Consider the following 23,171-nt stretch of genomic DNA (forward strand, 5'->3'; position numbering starts at 1 on the left):
ATGTGATTGGCAGATGGAGTGGCTGTCTGTAATGGCAGACCATGACAATAATAATGAAATTCTGTGTATCTGGCAACAGTGGCATTTCGATATCGAGCCACAATCCATTCTGGAACCAAAGAATGAAAATACAGTGACTGATAAAATTGTGGAACACATGAATTTCTCTATTTGCTCTGTGGATTCTTTTTCCTGTATACCAGATGAGAAATTTCTGAGCAATTCTGAAAAGCAGAATCTTTTGCTGTCCGTTTTGACATGAATTCAATCGGGGTTGTGCAAAATATATGCCTCTAAAACTGCACACAACTTGAACTGTCATTATGCACAGTTTCAACTGAGACCTCAGCGGACCTAAACTAACAACAAAAAAAAAAAAAAAAAAAAAAAAAACTCAATTCAATGAGTATCATGAGATATTCCATAGTAATGTAGACGCTATTACGATAACCAGTGAAATACCCTCTTTGTCATATGTAATCAGATGAAGTTTGCAATTTGTTGCCATCGTATCGTTCCTTTACATCGAGGTGTTCTCCTTTTATAGTTATTAAAATTTGCAGGAGACAAAATAATAATTTAAAAAAAAAAAACAGATTGGTCCGCTCAATATTATTGAATAGGTAGAGGTGAGAACATTTATTTTTCCAAAGAAGTGGGTCTAGCTCCTGCCCTGGACTGGATTAAACTAATCTGATTTGAGACTGTGATGAATTTTATTGGATTTGCGACCCCCGTGTCAATGGCAGCGCCACAGCCCTCGGACGCAGGGGAGTACTAAAGAGAAAATAGGTGTAGAGACGAGCGGCAAGACACGTTTAAATAAATAACACAACCCCAAGTATCCACTCAAATTTCAGACTGCTGAATATGAAATGAAACCCCTGTGAGAAGGAACGGTGCTGAGGACAGAAAAGGCAAATACTTCAGGAAAATCCCTTCAATTGCAGATGACAGCGAGTAAAACCTATTAAGGTCCTCATAATACGCTTGTGGGGCACAAGCGTTTATAAAAACATGCTATTGTTCAGCCCCTGGCAGACAATAGTTGTGCTGTTGTATGGCTGGGTGAATTACATGCTTTTATAGCATTTGAGCTTTTGCTTTAAGGGTCCTATTTATTCTGAATGGGGTTTTTACATAGTTGAGAAGGGGAAAGCAAAAAGTTTCTTCACACTGCACACATTGAGAGCTTAGTGATTTAATAGTTGGGTAATTTACACTATTACCATCGTGCAGCCTTTAGATGAACACACCTAATTCGCTCGAATTTACTTTTTCAGGGTAGACCAAGACAATGGGATTGTCTTGATTTCTAAAATGGTCAAGTTTTTCGATTGTGTTCGTAGTACTGATGTATTTTGATCTTTTGCCATATTTGTATATCAGATCATGACCAGATCAGATCAAAAGTGGTCGAGTCTAATGAAAGAACAATATGATCACAGTAATGATGTATCTTTGGGTAATTTCGGGATTTGACAACTTCAGTTCAATTTTAATCGTTAAAGTCGTCCCAAAACTTCATTGTCATAGCTACAGTGTACACTTGCTCGATGCACGATATATCTAGTAAGCAGAAAAGCAAGAGAAATGACCCAATTTATACAAAGGTTGCCCAGAAAACTTTGAGAAAATAGATCTTTTCTGGTCTTTTCATTTGGTATTCTATAGAATGATATCTTTGAAGAACTGTCTCATCCATTGTGACGACCAACAACAGGTCTCAGGCAATTTGAAAATTCTGCTCCGGTCCAGCGATGCCCGAGCAGTTTTGTTTGACCGGCAACACATCGATCTTTTCTGGTCTTTTCAGCTGGTATTCTATAGAATGATATCTTTGAAGAACTGTCTCGTCTCTCGTGACAAAAAACAGCACAACAAGTCTCGGGCAATTTGAAAAATCTGCTCCGGTTCAATGACTCCCGCCTTGCCGAGCAGCTTAGTTTGACCGTCAATATTGTGCCGTAAAAACAGCGATGTCACGTGCACGATCTCTATAGTTACCGTTCATCACTCGGAGATTTCTGCTGGAGGCGGTGGGGATGTAGCTTTGAGATGGGGAGTTGGGTTTTTTTTGTGTATGTGTGGGTACCAGAATGTTTAAAATATCATCAATACAGCATTTATACTTTGCATACTTGAGACAAAAATTACAACGGTACAAGTGTCTAGTTAAACAATAATATGTATGTATATATATATATATTTATGGTTTTTTTTTATTGCTGTACGGAATTTATCTTCACTCGGAGACTTCTGCTGGAGGTGCTGGCGATGTAGATTTGAGATCGGGAGTTTTTGTGTGTGTGTTTGTGTACAGTATTTATACTTTTCATACTTGAAACAAACATTTCAACAAACAAAGTGACAAACAAAGCAAACACGTGATGTCTTCTATAGAGCGCAAAGCGCACAATGTTCCCAGTGTACCCCTGTGACATCCCTTGCATCCCGCCAATGTGCCTTTCTTTGTTGCATCACATTACTTAAGCACATATACCATCAATCATTCAAAGCAAAATCAAGAGTACTAATGAGATAACTTTATGTACAATTAATCCAATTAATCCAACAGTCCTGACGGTGTAACAGGGGTTCTTATCTTTCAGAAAAACCTGGTGTTGTCTTTGTTTTTCCCTTCTGCTTCAAAATTTCCCTGCACAAGGACATAACCCTCTCAACACGATTGCTAAACTCGACAGCTCGTACCATATTGTCGTCGGTCTCATGCAAATTCTTCCTCCACAAAACAACGAACAGGATCGTTGTCGCTAAAATTCGCCTCACCATACTGAGGCATGCTTCTGAGAGCGTAACGCTTTTGAAATTTTTCAAACCAACCTTTGCTTGCCGAAAAGCCTCATCCTCGAAGGGCTGAATTCGTCCTTGCAACTTGAGCTTCATCAGCACTTTCTTCAGCCTCTTCATCGTCATCACCAGGCAGTTTTTCTGCAATCCTCTGTCGACAAAGTGAACGAACCTTCAATTCGAACTATCCTCTTATTTCACAGAGTCACCACACATTTGACATCCTTATTAAATGTTACTGAAGTGATTTTACGGATGTTTACCACATCCTCCTTTATGTAGTGCGCCGCTGATTCATTCACGCCTTAATGGCACCATAAAAGCGTAACTTCTGCCATCTTTGATCATATCCAAGTTTTCTACTTTTTCACTGATCGTCGACATCTTTCTCTTCCCCCTCTTCTTGGGTGCTTCAGAAGAAGCTCTTGCATTAGCACATCGCTTTGGTGGCATTGTGAAAACGAGAAGTTATCGCAAAGACAGCCAACATCATCATCAACAACACGGCAGTAAGGAAGGACAAGGGAAAGGGTGGAAATGACGTTCTTGGGTGGGGCTTTGATGATGCTCAGCGCACGAGATAAATCCACACATGCTCTCATTGGTCCACGTCACGCCGGGGGCCAACCACGCGCCTCATATCAATTTGTCATCCCGAATACTGTATGCCGATCTGCCCTTTTTTTTCGGGTGAAAGAAAACACGAAGCTCTGAAGCTGCAATAAGCGAAGCGCAAAGTAGAGAGGGATTACAGTAATCACATTAGGTATGGTCCATCCATCCAACGCTTTTCCATTCCGCTTGTCCTCACAAGGCATCTTCTGGCCTATACCAGTATCGCCGGGCCAGAGGCGGGTAAAACCTTGAACAGGTTACCAGACCCTCATTAGGGTATGGTGATTATTTAAATTTCCTGTATTTTATGGGAAAAAAATGACAATTGATGACTGCTGTTTTTTTTAAACATTCTTTAGAGGGGAGGGAGAACTCTGTGAATTTGCAAAACTCCTGTTTCAACACAAGAATCATCTTGACAGAATAACTTTGCTAGAGGGAAATGTGCTATAACAGGTCTTTTGTACATTTCCTGTATCTCTACATCGTAGAGTTGATAGTTTTTCTTTTAATTAGTAAACCACTTGTAGATATTAGTGAATCAACAGCTCCTCTGCTATGCTGCATAATTTTACATGATAATGCATTGGAACTGACTGATGGTACTTTAATGTACTGGAACAGCACGTGTACACTACATCTGTTCATGTGCGTCATATTGAGCAAGAGCCAGAGCCATGTTCTGTACATTTAATCCATTTATCTGACGCCTTTGCTGTATCCCTCTCTTTTCATGGATACCTCGCTCTTGTTAATGCCAAAGTCAACCATGTGTGATATTGGCTTTGCCGGGTTTCCAATAATCATGATTCAACCTCTGCACTGCATTTGTGTGTGGTGTCGTCAACTGTGGTTAATGTACGTCGGTCCAAAGGTGTGAAAAAAGGAGACAGGATTTGTCCAAGTGGGAGGAAAAAAAGAACGGATTAGAAAAATACTTTCTTTGCACAATGTTGATGGAAGTACTGACTCAAGTGTACATTAGATTGCAATTGGACTGTGGGGGGTGGGGGGGGGCAGTGTTACACCAGATCCAGTAGATCCATCCATCCATCCACCCCGAACTGGTTGTCAGCCAACTCCCGTGCACATATAGACAAACATTTGCACCCAATCACGCCTACGGGCAATTCCGAGTTTTCAATTAACCTACCATGCATGTTTTTTTTTGGAAACCAGAGTACACACAGGCACCGGGAGAACATGCAAATCCCACACACGTGGGACTGAGATTTGAGTCCCGATCCACAGAACAGTGAGGCAGATGTGCCCACCAGTCGCCCACCGTGATGCCCACGTGTTGCGCTGGTTTAATTCGAAATGTGTTTGGCGTATAATTCACATTATTTATTTCTTAGTAATACACTGACTGTGTTTTTGCCAAATCTCTTTGCTCTTTCTCTGCCGTGTGTTGCATTTGGAGTCGTATTGAAGGCAGGACTGGTTTCCAACACATGTTTTTCTGAATTGGTTTTGAGGACAAAACTGATCGTGCACCTCCTAACCTGTGTGACTCTCAATAAGGTCCATGCATGAATTATCTGCTACTTAACACAACAGAATGGTTCCCCTCAGTCGTGTCTATATGGTGAGCAACATTTTCAGAAATAGAGTTTGACAATCACACGATCCCGATGGAACAACTTTGATAAGTTCTGCTCATCATTCATTGTTCCTCCCGCGACACAGCAGCAGCTTCAACTTATGAATACCTCGGTCTGTCAGTGTTATGCTTGTTTCCATAGCGATGACTCTTGTGCTCCCACACTCTGTATATCCAGGTTGGAACCGCCAGAGTGACAACACTGAACTTACTTGAAGAAATTCTTGTCTATACAGCTCCTCTGCAAGACTGACACACACACACACGTGGCCTGACAGTTCTGAGGACTCCGGGTTCAAATCCCGGCCCTGATTTTGCATGTTCTCCTCGTGCCTGCGTGGGTTTTCTGCTGGCACTCCGATTTCCTCCCACACCTCAAAAACATACATTAGCTGGAGTCTCTAAATTGCCCCTAGGTCTGATTGCGAAGGGCAACTGTTGTCTGTCTCCATGTGCCCTGCAATCTGCAATTGGTTGGCAACCAGTTCAGGGTGTACCGTACCTCCTGCTCGATGACAGCTGGGATAGGCTCCAGGATTCCCGCTACACTACTGAGGCTAAGCATCTCAGAAAATGGATCGATGGATATACAGTACACATATGTATTTTTTCAACCGTCCTTGCATGCTTTGATAATTCTGCATTATCTCGGTGAAACCTTCCAGGTGTCAAAAATGAGCATAAAGCAATTGCTTTGTGACTCTCTTATTGGAAATAGAGGAAAACACGATTGGTTACTCTTGCTAGTTCAGGAGACGTGACAGGATCTGATCAAGCACCAGTTTGTACATATAGTAATGTTTTTGTTTCATCAATGTCATATCAAATAGTTTTTCTGCAGTCCTTTTAAATATTTGGCATCATTGTCTCCATCCTGCATGCTAAACCGCTTGGTTAGAATCGAAACCAGCAGCATCAGTAACACAAATTGAAGATTGTTTCAAGGACAGCTCCCCCACGTCGCCGCTCGCCTTCTTCCACGGGCACAGCTGAGCTGACGCAGCTCAAATTCTGACTGATTCATCCGGCCGTCTTTTGTATGATTCAAAATGCGAGAAACAGCAGCACAGATCTGGAGTGAGGTAGTGCAACGTGCGGCATCATTTCAAGGCGTTCATCAGTACTAAGTGCTTGACCGTGACTACATAATTCAGTTTGTAGGGGAGTGGGGGGGGAGGGGGACTACTATCCACATGAGAAAAATGCAGTGGGATAATGGACTCCCAGCAAGTGTAGAATAAACCATATATAATATTCCGTCTACCATCTCATCATGTACTTCACTCCACTGCCATTAGAGCGAATGAACTTAATAGGTCAATTTTTTTTCTCACCCATTTTAGTCAAATGCGTCCATGCATGATAAAACAGCACAAATGTGTCCCCTTATAGAAAGTCCGCATATTTATTCATACATTTTCTTTGCTGCACCCACTGAAATAATAACGCAGGACGGAGCTAACGGTTTCTGATCACGACGACGTCTCGGTTTGGATGCTTTCCTTGTGCTCGTGTTATTTTTCTCCACATACTCTAACTTCCTATCACCTTTCAAAAACATACGTGCTCAATTTAATTGAGTCCTCAAAATTGTTCATTAGATATAAATGTTTGCCAGTCACCTAAAGTCAGCCGGGAGAAGGTCCAGCACGTCTGTCCACCTCATCAGCGCCAAGCGCTACAAAGACAATTTGTTAGCCATTTTAATATTCATCAAAAACAATAAAGTAGCTTAACTGCCACATCACATATCCATTTATATTTTGACATTGGCTTTTACGACAGTAAATAATGAAACGTACCACTAATGATGAATAATTCAAACATTAGCATAAGACATAGGCACGGAAGCACATGGCAGCTAACCAGTCAGCGGCTAATTAAGTCCACTCAGTGCTTCTTCTTGTCAAACTGCGCGAAAAGAATGCAGGACAGGACAAATGAATGTATTTTGTTCCTAGAGCGTTGTTCAGTGTTGGTGGGGAATCCAATGAGAATTGAACAAAGTTAGTGAGAAGAGAGCAGGCGGTGTTACATTGTGTCTTTGTAGACCTGGAAAGAGCCTATGACAGAGTACCAAGAGAGGAGCTGTGGTACTGCATGCGCAAGTCCGGTGTGGCGGAGAAATATGTTAGAATAGGACAGGACATGTATGAGGGCAGCAGATTAGTGGTGAGATGTGCCGCAGGTGTGTCAGAATTTAAGGTGCAGGTGGGACTGCCTCAGGGATCTGCACTGAGCCCCTTCCTGTTTGCGGTAGTAATGGATAGGCTGACAGATGGGGTTACACTGGAATCCCCTTGGACCATGATGTCCGCAGATGATATTGTGATCTAAGTGTGGTAAGGAAGTGAAGAAAGGGGTCCAAGTGTTTGGAACAGTTGGCGGAAGGTGTCTGGTGTTGTATGTGACAGAAGAGTCTCCGCTAGGATCAAGGACAAAGTTCATAAATCAGTGGTGAGGCCGGCCATGATGTACAGATTAGAGACAGCAGGACTGAAGAAAAAACAGGAAGCCGACCTGGAGGTGGCAGAAATGAAGATGTTGAGGTTCTCGTTCGGAGTGAGCAGGTTGGGTAGGATTAGAAATTAGCTCATTAGAAGGACAGCCAAAGTTGGATGTTTTGGAGACAAGGTCTGAGAGAGCAGACTTCGATGGTTTAGACATGTCCAGAGGCGAGAGAGTGAGTATATTGGTCGAAGAGTGAGAGGAAGACCAACGAAAAAGTTGATGGTTATTGTGAGGGTGGACATGAGGACTGTGGGTGCTAGAGAGGAAGATGCACGAGATGCGCTTAGATGGAAACAGATGACACGCTAACGGGACAAGCCGGAAGGAAAGGAAGTAGAAAAAGTAAGAAAAAATCTCCCAAAATCTCTTCATCATCGTCTCGTTACTTCACGACGACTTCCGGTGGAAATTCTTCTTCTCTTCCGCCCGCTGACAGAAGAAAACATGTCGCAAAAGGTCAACGGAATAATGAAACGCGCACTGGGGCATACACCGCAGCTGCGCTTGTCTAATCTGACGCCGACGTGACAAGTTGCCTCCGGGTAGTTTAAAGTTTGGAGCATATGTTACACCAAAATTCCCACCAAACTCCTAATGGAGCAACTTAAACATATCACTGTCATATTTATTTTTTTTTTTCTGTGGCCCGCATTATTGATCTGGATGTATATATATATATATATATATATATATAATATATATATATATATATATATGCAATGAATGTTTCAAGGCTGAGTTTTATGAGCATGAGGGAAGCACAGGAGCCAAAAATAAATACATAAATCAAGCAATCAATACAGTTGCTTTGCTCAGTGTCAGGCGTTTGGAACGAAGTGGCAACTGGCTGAATAAAAACACCTTTTACGGTTCTCCATCCAAAATTATATGTGCAGTCTAAGCATGTTGAAGATTTATTAGACCGATGATTTGTTTTCTTTTTTTGTTCATCAACTAAAAAGGTTCCCCTGAGTGGGCACTCACCCAAAAATACTCACCTAGTACCTTTGTGTGAGAGTCTGTATTAAATACAATCAAGTAGAGCGTGCATACATGTACATTTATATTCATGATGTATCCAGTTTCAAGCCAGACTCTTAAATATGAGTTCCAAGTAATAGACTTAGTCCGTGTCGTGAGTCCAAGTTAAACCACTGACGCCTCTCCCCCCAACCCACCAGCCCCCCCCCAACCTCTCCTCACGCTTACTCACAACTCATTTGCGAACAGACAAATCATATCGCGCGACGTCAAATTCCTTGCTCTTAATGGCTTTCTGAATATTGCATGAGATAAATGGAACGTGGACTGCCAAGTTGAGGATCGTGAATCCTCAAAATGGGCTCATCAGTGAGCTCCCCAAAAGTCAGGCCTACTTTTTAATTTCTGAAAACACTGGTTCTTAGATTTTGTTCAATTTAGAGGGCGTTGATCAATTGCGTGTTGATCCACAGCTGTGGGAAAAGAGATGGGCTCGATCTCAGACTGAACTTGGACAATTTGACAATTTAAGAACTTTAAAAAAAAAAAAAAATTATTCTGCGATGACAAACACAAACACCCACAGGTAAAAGGCTCGATGGTATGCTGTACACGGACAATCACATTTATATTTGAGAAATAAGATAGAAGAAGGAAAACTCAACATTTCTATTTTATTTCTGAATCTTTATCCACTCGGAGAATATGCTCTACTTCAAAAAACACACAATAATTCTTTAACAAAAAAAAAAAAAAAACTCGGTTCTCAACCACAATCCGTTCCAGAAGGTGGTTCAAGAAGTGATTTGTTCAAAAATCAAATCAATACTTCCGATTACAGTTAATGGAAAAGGAATAATGCATTCCAAGCCTAAAAACCTAATCTTTTTAAAACATTTTTTTTTAGCTTTTCTTGATAACAAACTGCATAGTAGAAATACATGTGTAGTTAAAATACTTTATATAATAAAATAATTTAAGAAATATATTTATTTTTTGCTTAAAATGTATGCTTTACTCGTAGAGTACGCTAGGCTGGGAGTGCATTGCCGTATGAATGCAGAAATGCTAATGGAACACAGCATTATTAAAGTTCATAAGAAAAAAGCAAAGCAAAACTATCAACTACTGTATCAAATCCCTTGGGTGGGGGTGACTCGCCCCCCGAAAGTTGTATTCTTTTCCCTCAGCGTTCGAGTACTGATTTTCGTTCGAAAACAGAAGGGGAAAAAAACGTCAATTTTCCTTCGAAAACCAATTTGTTCGAGAACCGAGTAGTCAATGTTGTCATCTTAGGTTTATCCCTTCCAAAGCTGAACCATGCTAACCATGAACTGAATTTGGCAATGGTACAAATGTTGAAGTACCGACAAGAAAAACCCACGCAAGTATGGAGGGAAGATGCAAACACCACTCAGGAAGGCCAGCGCCTGGATTTGAACCAATATCCTCTGAACAGGCAAGCCACTGCTACCGTTACAAATTTAGACATTTGATTTTAATTTGTATTTTTACTGTCGAATTCTCCACACAAACTTAATAGCAACAATCTTAGAAGAAAAACAAGTCGCCATTAAAAAAAGGGGGTTGCTTTATCAAAAATATTACAAACAAACAAACCTAAGGCAAAGAAAACCTGCTTGGCAGAGGTAATAATTCAAGTGCCGGAGGAAATAACTGGCTTGGAAAAAAAAAAAAAAAAACAACATAAAAGAATGAATCAATATAAAAAAAAAAAGTTGTCTTCAGAACAAAAGCAACGCAGTAAAATCTGACAATGGCAGCACGCGGAAAAACCCGAGTGCTCTTTAGAGCCACGGGAGACGTTCTGTACTGTGCAACATTGTAAAGGAGTTCACATCCGTCGTCATAACTTTTCAGGATGATGGCTTCATCTTCACCCCGTGCCCGCACGCTCACTCCTCAATGTTAACTTCCTCCGACTCCCCCCGTGCGCGTTTCCTGTTTTCCCCATCAGTGTTATTATGTTACCTTCCCCGGCTTTGGGGCACGAATTAATCGTCCTTTGGAATGGGGGGAATAATACACCCAGACTGTCAGCTGCCATCTGAAATAAACCATTTTAAAGTGGCTGCGCGCAAGTAATTCCCTGATTTGCATGTGAGCATCAAAGAAACGAAATCTCGTGTAAACAAGCACTTCGGCAGCACAAAAGAAACCCCTTCTATGAAAAAAAAAACAAAAACCAAGACTCGAGTACAGGCTGCCTCGAGCTTTTGGTTGATGATAGATAGACAGAGATGGGAAAACAAGGTTAGAGGGATTGTTTTGGGGGGGGGGTGAACAATAATACCGACACGATACCAGTCAAAAGCAATAACGTTGGTCATCATATGAGGATAAGCAACAATAAGGTCCATAAAGTTGTGGTAAAACAATTATAACTTGCGTAACGGTGTTGTTGTGGGGTGTCAAAAAGAGGAGAAAGGATCTTTTGTCCTTGTTCTACTCCGTCATGAGCAAGGCTTGGCCACCGCCAAGAGGGGCGTGGCCAGGCCACTGCTCTGGGCGGTGACACCTGTCGCCGGTCACAGCTGTTTCACATTCCGACTGTAATCAGACCAAATGTTTAGTTGGAGTTTTTGTCACTGGCATTTGCCAGTTCGTTGCCTTGCGTTAGTGAGTTGCATTCACCGCCTGTGGGACTCTCCGCTTCTATGCGTAAGTTAGAGTAACCCTGGTCACATCGATTCTGTGCCCTTTTGTTTGATCCTGTCCGGTTGAGTTTGTTAGTTTGCCCCATAGTCATCGGACCTTGCTGCATGTCATTTGGATGCCCCCTAGCCTAGCGTATCTGTGCCTCTGCCTTGTCAGACTGCTACAACGGTGTAGACCCAGTTTCTGGAATAAACCACATTGAACATTATGCCTCTGCCTCGAAGTCCTGCATTTGGATCCACCCTCCCGCACCATTGGTTCATGACATAGTCGGGACTTTCGGATTGTCCATATGGTCCTAAGAGACCTGCTGGGGCAAGTTCAAAAGCTAAATAACAACAGGATTATTATTATTATTTTTCTTGGTCTTTTAGTATGCGCAAGGGGTACAAACTTCATTTTTGTGAATTTCCTGATTTCAACAGTGGGAGTTACGATTATCATTGTAATAACTTTGAAACCCTCGGAACGTAATTCGCTATTAGCTGCGTCAATTACGGAAATGAAATGTCAATGACGACAAGTAGTAGCTTTTGTGCGGAGAAGACGGGACTTGGAAAATTTTTGTGTATTTATTTGATTTGATCCACCAGCGGGGAGCCGTGTCTCTGATGGGGTATGTGATGAGATGAAAAATATGCGTTGTGACTTTTAAGACAAGAGAGAAAGCCTGGAGGGAATATATTGGGAAAAAAGAGTAATATTTAATAATAATAATTTAAAAAAAAAAGGAGTTACAGCACCCAACTGTCACTGGAATCGACACAAGTGGGTCTCTTGAAGTCGAGTGGGTGGGCAGTAGATGATGAAGGAATGTTGCTTTACGTCCACACAGGCAGGTTGCTGCATAAAAATAAGCCCGGACTAACTTTGAGGACTTTCTCTTTAGTCAGAATCCTTCACTCACAGTCTAGGAAATTATTCTTTTTTTGTTATTATTGAACATTTTGACCATGTCATTTCTTTTTTTTTTTTTCTTCAACTCCAAAACTTAAATTGCCGCTCATGAATACAATGAACAGAGTACAAACATGAGCGATAAATCATTTGACTAGTCTGGAATGGATGAAACTGATCTTCGTCTTGGTTTAGTTCTGCTAACTGATGAGACGGAACCTCCTTGGAAGACGATGACTGCACGAGGAAAAAAAAAAAAAAAACAACACACGTCTGGTGTTTCCTGTATGGCTTTTTTGTTGTGAAAAAAAAAAACATGATCCTCATAAAATTACAGTAGAATATTCAGCCCAGCTGCCTCTGTAATAGTCTTCCCAAAGTGATGGTGTTGCTATGGCAACACATCTTTTTTTTTTTTCTTTTTACGTATTGTCAGGTTAAATGATATACAGTAAATTTATCGTGGTGGAACGGGAGGAATGTAGAAATCGCCAATCTCAGATCTGAAATTTAAAACTAAAATAATAATGCTTTTTGTGTTGTGATTGGCTGGACCTGCGTGAAGTGTACCGTCGCGGCGACTGCTGGGATTGCTTATTGTATGGTTATGTTTTAATAATATCATAACCAAAGTTAGGATGACATTTTAAGATCGCCTGTAAAGCATGATGCAAAAGGATCCTTTTCGATTGGCTTAGTTGCAGGCAACAGATTCTTCTAATTGAGAATGCACGGATAACAGATACCGGACCTTCTGTTCGGGGAGGGATTCCCAAACTGTGTTGTGCGCGCCCGAGGCTGTGTGCAAGATTTAGAGGCTTTTTAAAAATGTTTTTAATTAATTCCACCCCACCCCCCCACAACATTAACATGTTAAATATGGAGTACTGTGTGTGTATATATATATATATATATATATATATATATATATATATATATATTTGCATTTCTTGCATTTGATTGTGAGGTGGTTTTGTTTTGACTTGCTCATGAATGATTTTCGTCTGCTTTGAGATTCACAGGTCGGGTGTACCTCATTTTAACAAGTTTCCAAAATGAACTACTCTTTTATGATACAAGAAAGCTGTGATGTCACAGTTTCTGGAGAAAAAAGTGCTGGATGGTGTGATTTTAACACGTTCAATAAAGTAGCGATGTACAGTTACTGTGATTTGACGGGCGCGTGGGCGCCCGCGTGCCATCGCAATCCCAAATCCGCACAGTCGAGCACGAAAAATCACACGCGTGAAATTTGTTACAAGTAGAAATACATAGATATTGAAAGATGTCACTTATTTTGGGTAGTCTTGACCAATGTTCCCTCTAAGCTGCGCCTCTGCGCAATTGCGCACTCGTTGTACACATGAAAACCCATCCAAGCGCGGTGATCCACAGCGTGGTCTTTTTTTTTTTAACACATGAGCTAAGCCTACTTCTACTTCCTAGTTTACCTGACAACACCCCCCCCCCCTCCTATCCGCTCTTAAAGGGCTACTCTCAAAATTACAAACAGAACACACACCCGCAACTTTATATCTGCGGGCGTGACTGGTGGACCACACCTGTAACTTTTTATCTGCGGGCATGACTTACCACACCTGTACATTTTTCAAATGTGAGCGACTGGATGTATAATGTATGTCAAATTGGCCCTCGCATCCTTAAAATCCTAACCCTGACCCTTAACAAGCGATGCACAAGGTTGACTGCCTTAGCAAACCGACATCGCCACTTCCTTAAATGTTACACTTACAACACGTGAAAGGGTGAATAGATCTTCCCAAAAAAATGATTAAGACTTGGAAGTCAACCAACTTCACGGTGTGTATTGTTTTACAATATAACTGAATCAAAAATAAACCCCAAACGTATGATCCAGATTTCCCTTAACACAAGAAACTACAGCCAAAATGCTGCAGAGTGACTCATTGGAGTTGAGCCGATACGCCGCCCTCCTGAAATCCCTCCCCCATTTTATTCACACTGCCATGGCGGGGTGCTAATGACTTACACAACAGATGTTTGCTACCGCATGCTGCGTTGGGCTCCATGTGAGTTGCCATCACACACGAAGACGTGCAGGACAACCTGTGACTGTCTCTCTGAGGTTAAAATGAGCCTTTTTCGAGCGGCGCAAACGTGGCATTTTCTGCCATTCGTGCAATTCGACCAAGTATCGTGTAAAACATCGGCGAGGAGGAGAGAGTGCGAATAACAAGGGAAGGAAAGAAGGGAGGGAAAGAGTGGAAGAAAATGACAGCTTCCGTGTCCTGTGGCGACGGAGACGATTTCGTCGTAGCGATACCCACGCAAAAAATGACTCAGTAGGGAGCGAAACCTTCAAATTTTTGGAATTTTATAAATGAACGTCACCATAGGAAATGGCAATTAGCCGAAGTGAAACAGAATATATGTGCGTGAATGAGAGGGGTGGAGAGGGAAGTGTGAGGCTACAGGGAGAAGAGATAGCGAGGGCGGACGACTTTAAATACTTGGGGTCAGCAATCCAGAGCAATGGTGAGTGTGGTAAAGAAGAAGTGAAGAAACGGGTCCAAGCTGGTTGGAACAGCTGGTGGAAGGTGTCTGGTGGGTTACGTGACAGAAGAGTCTTGGCTAGGATGAAGGGATATGTTAGAAGGAGTGGTGCAGACCACTCACGAGTGGAGACACATCCACTACGGAATCTAATTCCACATTTAAAGTCGGAGCTATTCTCCAAACACATTTCAATGGAAACATTTAAGTTGGTGGTGGGACTGCATCAGGGATCCGCGCTGAGCCCCTTCCTGTTTGCGGTACTAATGGATAGGCTGACAGATGAGGTTAGACTGTAATCCCCTTGGACCATCATGTTCGGAGATGATTTTGTGATCTGCAGTGGATGCAAGGACTAGGTGGAGTAACAATTAGAAAGATGGAAAGGGGAGGAATGATTAGCCGAAGTAAAACAGAATACATGTGCGTGAATGAGAGGGGCGGAGGAGGAAGATTGAGGCTCCAGGGAGAAGAGATAGCGAAGGTCGTCGACTTCAAATACTTGGGGTCAACAATACAGAGCAACGGTGGAACAGTTGCCGGAAGGTGTCCGGTGTTTTATGTGACAGAAGACTCTCCGCTTGGAAGAAGGGCAAAGTTTATAAAACAGTGGTGAGGTCGGCTATGATGCACGGATTAGAGACGGTGAGACTGAAGAAACAACAGGAAACCGAACTGGAGATAGCAGAAATGAAGATGATGAGGTTCTCGCTCGGAGTGAACACATTGGATAGGATTAGAAATGATCTTATTGGAGGGACAGAAAAAGTTGGATTTTTTTGGAGACAAGGTGAGAGAGAGCAGACTTCGATGGTTTGGACATGTCCAGAGGCGAGAGATAGTGAGTATGTTGGTAGAAGGTGCTGAGGATGGAGCTGTCAAGGAAGAGAGAGAGGAAGAGCAAGACCAAAGAAAAGGTTGATGGATGTTGTGAAGGAAGACACGAGGACAGTGGGTGTTAGAGAGGATGATGCACAAGATAGGCTTAGATGGGAAAAAGATGATACAAGCGGCCAAAATGAGTTTCCCCGGCAGGGTGTCCGGGCTCTCCCTTAGGGATAGGGTGAGAACTCGGCCATCCGGGAGGGGCTCAGTATCGAGCCGCTACTTCTCCGCATTGAGAGGAGCCAGATGAGGTGACTGGGGCATCTGATTCGGGTGCCTGCCGCACGCCTCCCTGGTGAGGTGCTCCGGGCACATCCCACTGGAAAGAGACCCCGAGGACGACCCAGGACACGCTGGAGAGACCGTGTCTCTCGGTTTGCTTGGGAGCGCCTCGGGATCCCTCCGGAAGAGCTGGAAGAAGTGGCTGGGCATTTGATGTAAGACTCTTTAATGTGTACTCCACATTTCAGCACATGTGAGCAAATATTTGGGTACTCCAATGGTTTGTTCCCAAAAAACGTGAGAAAAGTTGGGCACCAATGTTTCATGTTCAAAATGTTCTACTTTTAGAAAGGGGGAAAAAAAATTGGCACTTCATCTGACACAAATGAATGAAATCCCTTTCATCATGATGACTTTGATGATCACAGCAAAATCAATTCAATTATGGTGGAACGGAAGCGCATTTTAGCGGAATCTTGAGATAAAACTCGAGCGAAATTCCCCGATGCGCCGTCGATCTTTAACCGCTTATCGGATTTAGGTTCACCCCCGGAGGAGCTGGATCTTACACCCGTTGAGATTGGGTGCATTTAGAGGCTGGCAACCAGTTCAGGGTGTACCCCGCCTCCTGCTCGATGACCACTGGGACAGGCTCCAGCACTCCTGCAATCCTTGTGGGGATAAGCGGCTCAGGAAATGGATGGATGGACATAGTGGAAGCTGGAATACCTGGAAAACTGTGAAAAAAAAAGTATGGGAAGAACATACAGTCACCACAAAAAATACTTGCAAGGTGAGTCACGGAATTATTATCACATTGTATGATATTCTAAATTTGAAATTTTGTCTCAGAGTGACTTGCCTTAATTGAAGCTGCAAGGTAAATGTGTACAGGGAGGTTGAAAGCGTGCAAGAAATTTTCTGCCACTTCAGTCACTTCCACTTCGCAGGTTCTTGCGTGAGTTCGATACCCCCTGATGAGTCCCCCAAAATTTGTCAGCAAAACTTGTGGGAAAAAGTTCTCACAAAAAGACAAAAAATTGGGGATAAATCTCTAAAAAAAGGGAGAAAAAAGTGAAAAATATTTCGAAAAACTGAAAAAAAATTATCCAGGTGACAGCGACATGCTTCCATAATATTCAATAAAGAGCAATCCTTGTAGATGGTTTTTGAATTAATTTCATTGCTGTGTAGGTGAGTTTGGAATCCTGTTGCCACGGTGAACATTTTGGCCGAAGGGGTAACTCTTACCGAGCCCTGTTAAGTCTCCCTACAAACATCTAGCACTAAGAAATTTGATGTGGTCAAGAAATAAAAAATAAAAGAAATTCTGCCACCTTTTGTGTTTTGTGTGCCGGACAGCTATTGTTGCATTTTAGTTTGAACCTTCTAAGGATCCATGAGTGCGCTAATTCTTGTTTTCGTGCGAGGTCAGCACAGTTTACAAGTGATTAGTACATCTCTGGCATTTGGGATTTGACTCTCAGCTCCTGCCTTCCTATGTGACGTTTGCATGGTAGAGCTCGTGCACGTACGCCATAAAATCACGTGACTTTTGTCTACGTCGCTATTTTGCCGGTCAAGCTAAGCATTGCTCAATGCTAAGTCGGTTGGAGACGACACGGAAATATGTCTTGTAGCGTGACGCCCAGAGTCTTGTCCGATACTGTCAGACATTTAAAAGGTGAAGATAAACAAAGGTACAGGGAAAGATGAGATAAACTTGGCATAGAGGACCCGTATTTAATGCCAAAATCGATGTTTTCGCCGATAAGAAATTGCACTGTTAATGCGCTTCCGGTTGTCTTGGACAACTGGATCTACACATGGATCTGGTGAGTAAGTCGTCAAAATTTACACAGAAAAGTTTGAAAGCGTAGAAATGTCTGGACACATATGAATACTTTGTAGCTGGATTTGTTCTCATCAAGGATAAATCCCACATAGTGACGATTTTGACGACTTGCGAACGCGGAAGTGTGTTTGGCAACACATTAACCTTTTCCGGAATCCATCGATCTTTTCAGCTCGTATTCAATACAAATAACAATATTTAAATAAATGACTCCTGGTTTTGCACAAATTCGCATTCATTAACTATGATTGGAAAAAAAAAAAAAGAGGACAGAGTCATCTCCATGGAACGTACACGGAAGCGATTGCGGCCACATGTTAACCTCTGTAAACATCTGCGATAGTTTTTTTGTTTTGTTTTTTTTTTTTGAGCCAATTTGGTATTATAAATATTTTTGGGGTCATTTGAGATCGCGAAGAATAATTACTACCTGAAACGAAGCCAACGCTACACAGACACGTGTATTTTGGTTGGGCACCATCCATCACGTTTAATTGCCGAACTCCATCGATCTTTTCTGCTCTTTTCTCTTTGAATGTCTGTCTCGTCTGTTGTGACATCCAACAGCACAACAGGTCTCGGGTATTGTAAATATTCCCCCCACCCCGGTTCAACGTCTCCCACAATGTCGTGCAGCTCTGTTTGACCGGCAATATGGCGCCGTGGAAACGGTGACGTCACGTGCACGAGCTCTGTAAGTGTGAATGTGTATGCTTGGTTTTGTACTCTATGTGCCATGTGAGCGGCTGGCAACCGGGACCAGTCCATGAAGTGAACCACGAAAACAGCTCAGATCTCTTAATTGACACGCTGGTAGATTGTCTGGTCCTCATGGAAGGAGAAAGCAAGTGTTCTAGCTTGGGTGTGAACGAAATCCGGCCCGGTTACGTGCGTACCGATCTTAGGAATTCCGATCTCTTACTTCATGAGGCTTTATTTACAGCGGATATTCTTCTTCTCACTTTCTCCATTTTGTCGTCCTGAGAGAAAACATCCAAACGCGGCTCGAAATTGGGGTTTGTCCAAATTTTGGACTCACTCCACATGACACAATTTCCAGGGTTGTTAAAAATTCATCCGAGAACCCGGAAAAGCTTAAAACAAGCCCGGTGTATAATTCATCACACGTTGCGCAAAAACGAGCACAGACAAAAGCATAAAGTAACTCGGGTGTAAATATAACAACGTTTGCTGGAGGAAAGTAAAGGCGAGAGCAGTCGCAACGGCTAAGGCAGGTGTGATGCGTTCACTGGTTTGACACTTTGACCCGGAGGTTTACAAGAAAGGCTGCCACGTTCTCTTGTTCTCACGCAAGAGCTGATCTTGACACAGGTGATTTTTTTTTTTTTTTGTATTTTTTTTTGCGTATGAGTGCGTGTGCGGTAATGGATTTTGCCCGGCGCCGACATCTTGTAGTACAGATATGTAAAAAAGCCTCCGGGGTGACAGTTTAATGCTGCATTCATGTCACGCGGGGAAAGAGAGACGAATAAGTGAACCTCCCAAGTTAAGTCCTCTTCACTTCAGCGTTCTGTTGGCGAAGATCACGAGAGGGGGAAACGGCTTAGAACCGGCTCAGACGTCGTGACGGTCACGGTGATGTGATGGATACTGATGTCGGAGTGTTCTTCTTCTTCTTCTTCTTCTACGTACACGTTACCCTTTATTCTTTGTGCGTTTTTGTGTACGCCGTTCTCGGCGGGGCCTTTATTTTTAGCCGCGGACCCGGCGAAAACCTGCACAAAGCGGTGACCTTTCGAGCAGGGAAGGCTTCAACCTGCGTACAAATTATTTCTTGCACTTTGGAGTCCCGCACTGACATTAACGGCTGCCGCCTTCTCCCGCTGACTCAGCTTTATTGTGCGCAAACAGCCGGCAAACAAACTGGGAAAATTGCATTACGTAACAGCTCATTATGTATTTATTTAAACCGTCAAATGTCCAAGAGAGTCCATTTGCGTTTGACGGGCTTTGCGTCGTGATGTCTCCGGAGCAAGATGTTATGTGTTGTACTGCTGTGACGGCGTTTTCTTGTACGCAACAGGTGGACCAACATTGAATAACATCAAGTATGAAAATGTAAAAGAAAAAAAGAATATGTGGGAAACATCTTTCTATGGTGAGAGATTTTATACCCTGTTCATCTCGGTAATATTTGATCAAAAGCCCGACTAAAATCAAGTGCAAGGGAGAGAGAGAGAGAGAGAGAGGAGAGAGAGAGAGAGAGAGAGAGCGAGGCGGGGGGGAAACTGGTGCAATGTAATGTGTGTAATCATTGCAGATATCAATGTGTAATATTCTTTTTCTTTTCCTTTCGGCTTGTCTTGTTAGGGGTCATCCAAGCCTATCTCATGCATTGTCCTCTGTAACACCCACTGTCCTCATGTCTTCCCTCACAACATCCATCAACATTTTCTTTGGTCTTCCTCTTGCTCTCTCTTCCTTGGCAGCTCCATCCTTGTCATCCTTCTACCAATATACTCACTCTCTCACCTCCGGACATGTCCAAACCACAAAAGTCCGCTGCTCTCTCGAACCATCTAACTTTGGCTCTCCCTCTAAGGAGCTCATTTCGAATCTTATCCATCCTGCTCACTCCGAGGAAGAACCTCAACATCTTCATTTCTGCCACCTCCAGTTCTGCTTCCTGTTGTTTTCTTCACTGCCACCGTCTCTAATCCGTACATCGTGGCCGACCTCACCACTGTTTTATAAACTTTGCCCTTCTTCCAAGCGGAGAGTCTTCTGTCACATAAAACACCGGACACCTTCCGGCAACTGTTCCACCGTTGCTCTGTATTGTTGACCCCAAGTATTTGAAGTCGACGACCTTCGCTATCTCTTCTCCCTGGAGCCTCAATCTTCCTCCTCCGCCCCTCTCATTCACGCACATGTATTCTGTTTTACTTCGGCTAATCATTCCTCCCCTTTCCATCTTTCTAATTGTTACTCCACCTAGTCCTTGCATCCACTGCAGATCACAAAATCATCTCCGAACATGATGGTCCAAGGGGATTACAGTCTAACCTCATCTGTCAGCCTATCCATTAGTACCGCAAACAGGAAGGGGCTCAGCGCGGATCCCTGATGCAGTCCCACCACCACCTTAAATGTTTCCATTGAAATGTGTTTGGAGAATAGCTCCGACTTTAAATGTGGAATTAGATTCCGTAGTGGATGTGTCTCCACTCGTGAGTGGTCTGCACCGCTCCTTCTAACATATTTCACTGAAAAAAGCATGTTTTTAAAAATTATTCTGTGTAAATAACAGCAATTTAAATTAATCATCTTACCGTGTTTATAACTGAACACAGCGTTGTATATACATCAATTTGAAAAAGGGTATAACTGCCATTGTGTAGATCAACAGTGCCCTGAAGTCTGTAACCAATTGCGCCACAGAACGGTCGACTCACTTTAACTTATTTGGTGACCGACATACAACAGATCAAATTCAAAGAAATTATTCAAAATGTATCGTATTTTCCGGACCATAAGTCGCGTTTTTTTTTTTTTTTTTCCATAGTTTGGCCAGAGCGACTTGTATGTGAAATTCTTAACACATTATTACATCCATTCATCCATTTTTGGAGTCGCTAATCTGTTTTTTTTCACACTGACAATCATAAGAGGGCGCTCTAGGCCCGTGTATCTGATGACGGATGGAGAGCGCAGCTTCCGGGTGAATCCGCCATGCAACTTTCTGGGAAATCGTTGGATGGCTTGACAAAGTATGGGCTTCCGTGACACCAAAACCATCCTATCAGGATTCAGAAAGACTGGAATGGGCTAGTTGTAACTGCAACCGACGATGAGTTTGACGTTAGCGACGTAGAAGAGGAAGCGGCACGTCGTTTACTTGGCGGACTTCTTTAAAAATGACACCAAGGATGAAGATTTCCTTGGATTTTAGTTACCGGATATTTGAAGTGACACGGATGGTTTTGGTAAACTTCTTCGTATGTAATTTATGCTATAATTATCGGAATAACTCTTAATATTATGTCAACATACCAGGCACGTTCTCAGTTGTGTCATGTAACGTAAGCATACCGTTCAGCCTGTTGTTGACGTCTCTATTTTTATTTTTAATTGTTCGTCATTTAAATTTTAAATATTCTTGGTGTTGAATTTTATCAAATAAATTTCCCCCAAAATCCGACTTACACTCCAGTGCGACTTATATATGTTTTTATCTTCGTTTTGATGGATTTTATGGGTGTTGCGACTTGTACTCCGGAGCGACATGGAGTCCAAAAAATACTCAACATTTGCAGTATTCAATGGTGGTTGTTTTGAGGAGCACTTTCAGACACACTCCAAGCAGCCGGCGGAGCAGAAATGCCCCACGGAGGTGATCAAAAACTCCTGCTGGTTCTGAATATTCCTTAGTCAGATATGATATAATGTGGCGACGTTCAGCAGACGGCATAATCTGCTTTGGACGCATCATGGCCGTCGGGCAGTCTGGGAGCGTGTACGGACCAGGTGTCTTCATTCCCGTTAGCATGAGTCAGCTGCCGCGCTACCGCTGTGCCGTCGACAGCAGTTGCCGCGCCGTCACCGCCGCCGTTGGCGGTTCGGAGCGCTCAAGCAGTTGACTGAATCAAAATGCACACCGTGTTTCACCTTCGTGGGGCGCTAAACCTACAAGTCGATGTATTTCGGAAGAGAAAAGCCACGCCGTCCGACATGCACATCGAAATATTTCATACGCATTATCTTTTGTTACGTTATGAGAGACCGATTACGTGGTCCGCCCCAAACTATTATTATTATTTTTATTTTTAGTAGCTGAATACACACCTACCTGTGATTTGGAACCCACGAAGCTCTCGTCCTCTGCACCCGTGCGATCCATTTTTCACGACGAACCGGGTCTCTTGCAAACTTAAGAAGCGTAAATCCATCCTCACGAGTGTTCGCGCAATGTCCAGCAACGCGACGAGCCAGCATTTTGGCTAACACGAAGGAACAACGAGCTGCCTTCCCGGTTGTAAATCTCATGGAAACAAACGAGTCCACTTGGGGGCGCCGCTGCCCTTTACGTCACTTCCTGCATCTTCTCAAACAAATCCCTCAAGAGGATTTTCATGGCGGGAGTTACAAAAAGCTGTATTCATCAAAATCATATTTTGTGATGGGAAAAAAACGCATGGGCCCATATTGCCTTACGTTTTTTCATTAATACCACGCTAAAAATTGTATATTTCATGACACTTGATCTTTAAGTGCTGATGTTGCAGCCTAAAAGGAAGTATTGAGGCATTACCCAAAAGTAAACTCAGCAATATGTATTTTCTGTTTTTGTTAAAGAAGGATTTGCTTATTTTGAAGAAGAGGGGACAAGCAGGTAGAAAAAAAATTAATTTCACAGCAGGAGCTCAAAATTCTGCTCCTTCGTGAGCTCCAGTTCCAGGAAGACCTCTTTGAGGTGAATTTCAAGCTGAGCGGGGAGCGGTTTGAAAACCTTTTTCCGGAGACGTCTCAGTATCTCATTTTTTTTACAACTAATTTTGTCCCAAAGGTAAGGATAGTGGGACACGCCATTTATTATGAATTCTTCAATTTTACCCC

The 23,171-nt window shown here is 42.7% G+C and overlaps 1 protein-coding gene across 2 annotated transcripts in view; it reads left to right on the top strand.

Moving 5' to 3' along the window:
• Nucleotides 1-23,171, top strand: part of ajap1 (adherens junctions associated protein 1) — a 77,318-nt gene that overhangs the window by 6,901 nt on the left and 47,246 nt on the right. The window lies entirely within an intron of this gene.

The sequence above is a fragment of the Syngnathoides biaculeatus genome, chromosome 2, assembly GCF_019802595.1.
Source record: "Syngnathoides biaculeatus isolate LvHL_M chromosome 2, ASM1980259v1, whole genome shotgun sequence".
In the NCBI taxonomy this organism is placed as follows: Eukaryota; Metazoa; Chordata; class Actinopteri; order Syngnathiformes; family Syngnathidae; genus Syngnathoides; species Syngnathoides biaculeatus.